The sequence below is a fragment of the Actinia tenebrosa genome, unplaced genomic scaffold, assembly GCF_029948245.1.
Source record: "Actinia tenebrosa isolate PJP-AT-01 unplaced genomic scaffold, QUT_ActTen_1.0 PGA_scaffold4__44_contigs__length_22323623, whole genome shotgun sequence".
Classification (NCBI taxonomy): Eukaryota; Metazoa; Cnidaria; class Anthozoa; order Actiniaria; family Actiniidae; genus Actinia; species Actinia tenebrosa.
The window spans coordinates 5,992,355-5,994,861 of NW_028292581.1; the positions used below are offsets into that span (position 1 = coordinate 5,992,355).

At 40.4% G+C, this 2,507-nt stretch overlaps 1 pseudogene; it reads left to right on the forward strand.

Moving 5' to 3' along the window:
• Nucleotides 1-351: 351 nt before the first annotated feature.
• LOC116305065 (sulfite oxidase pseudogene) lies at nucleotides 352-1,717 on the forward strand (annotated as a pseudogene).
• The last annotated feature ends 790 nt before the right edge of the window (nucleotides 1,718-2,507 follow it).

Here is a 2,507-nt window from a genome sequence, read left to right on the forward strand (position 1 = left end):
GATTTTTGAGGGTAACCAGAGGAAAATCAGGGTAATGAGAAAATGATGAATGAATCTTCAATCAGCTTAGTCAGATGTCAGGATAGGTCAGATGCCATTTTGAACGTTAATTGTCACATATCTTAACACAGAATTCTCCCAGACTTTTACACTCGTATTATTTTGGACGAGAGGGGTCTATGCAACCGTAACAAAAAGGGAAACTAATTGAAGGTTCAAACATCTTTTACAGCGAAACGCATTAAAAACAAATAAAGACACAGAGAAACTGAATGGAAAGATAAGGAATTTAAAAGAATTTTCTATGGAAGAAGTGTCTAAACATGACTCGCTTGAAAATGGTATATCTGGATGACGTTCAACGGTAACGTGTACGACGTAACTGATTATGTAGCAAGTCATCCTGGAGGGACAGACAAGATCATGATGGCTGCTGGTGGTCCTCTCGAACCGTTCTTTGCTTACTTTGATTTCCATAGCTCGAATTTATCTATCCTCGAAAAATATCGAATTGGGGACTTGAAAGAAGAGGACATTGAAGCGAGAGAAGATCTAGATTTTGAGGATCCATACCAGAGTGATCCGCCTAGGCATCCATTGCTTGTTTTTTTCAGGTGCTTTCAATTCTCTAAAGCCCTTTTGTGCTGAGTCCCCTGTGGACCGTTTGATGGATCATTACATCACACCCAATGAGCTTCACTACGTGCGCAATCACATGCCAGTACCGATCATCAACCAACAGGAATATCAACTTGGTATATCTGGTAAAGGAGTGAGAAAGATAAAACTCTCTTTAGAGGAGCTGAAAACCAAGTTCACAAAACACACTTTTGCGGCGACTCTGCACTGTGCAGGAAACAGAAGCAACGACATTAAAAAAATCAAGAATATAAACGTATTCCCAATAGGAACGGGTATGATTTCTACAGCGGTATGGGGTGGAGCTTTGCTGAAAGATGTCCTGGAATATGCAGGACTTGATGATCAAGCTGTTGAATCTCTAGGAATTCAACACGTGCAATTCGAAGGATTGGATTTTGATATTACCAACACATCATACGGTGCGTCCATTCCTGTGCATAAAGCTATGGACAGCAGATGTGACGTGTTGATCGCGTACGAGATGAATGGCGAGCAGATACCATTGGATTACGGATTTCCTGTTCGAGTTATCGCTCCTGGAATAGCTGCTTGTAGAAGTGTCAAATGGTTGGGGAAGATTATCGTGAGCGAGCATGAGAGTGACAGCTTCTGGCAACAGAAAGCGTACAAAGGGACCCCACCCAACATCGACAAAACGAACCTGGACATGACTTCCTTTCCCGCAATTCAAGAATATCCCGTGACGTCAGCTATCTGTTATCCACGTGACAGCCAGACAGTGAGTCGTCAAAGTGACGGTAGTGTTAAGGTCAAAGGTTACGCGTGGAGTGGAGGAGGGCGGGGCATCATTCGAGTTGACGTATCAATCGATGGCGGGAAGTCGTGGACGGTAGCTAATCTGAGAAGACAAGAGCAACCGCCCGGTCGTCAATGGGCGTGGACATTCTGGGAATGTGACGTAGCTGTGCCGGATGATTCAGAGAGAGTAGAGATAGTGAGCAAAGCGGTGGATAGTTCGTATAATGTACAGCCTGAAAGTGTTTTACCAATATGGAATCCAAGAGGATATCTTTCACTTGCCTGGAGTCGTGTGGATATTCACCTGGGCAATTAGTTCATATGCAGGCAATCAAGCTATTTGAGTTGTCAATTCTTTCACTCTTTATTAACTTTTAGTTGGTCAGTGACAACGATCAAAAGACCTAGATGTAATTCGTCTTGGTTTAAAGAAGGGGTCCTAATACCTGAGACAATACTTTTAGTATTGATTCTACATGAAGTGAATAGTTGAAGGATAAAACATTTTCATATGATCTTGAAGATATCAAGGTTTATACGTTTGGCTAAGACGTTATCTAGGTATTAATTAAAAATACAAATACTAACTTGTTGAAGCAAAAAGTATTTAAGTAAATATCAAAACCAAACTCATTGTTTTACACGATAAATAGATGAGGCAGTAAGCCGTGTGGGATGGGCTTGGATATCATATAAGAACATGTTTTACACAATGTTTATTGTAAATTTAATGTCTTATAATGGCCTGTGTTTAGTATTACAGGTTAGAACTAATCCACCCAGATGACGTCACAGCCAAAAGTGTAAACTTTTATAACTTAAAACACTCATTAATAATTCATAAGCTTATGGTCCAATTGGAGCCACCATACACGTCCCGTGCATGAACCTTTATACCCGATAAAGTCCTCTTCATTAGTATTCAAGTGATTTTATATAAAGAGACATGTGTCTTTATATAAAGACACGTGATCTTTATATAAAGACCACTCGAATACTATGAGGATGACTTCATCAGGGATGAAGTATGCATCCAAGTTTAGATGAAGACATAGAGCTTCATCAAGGCCATAGTCAACCCTAATGATCTTTGATTAACGTGCCTG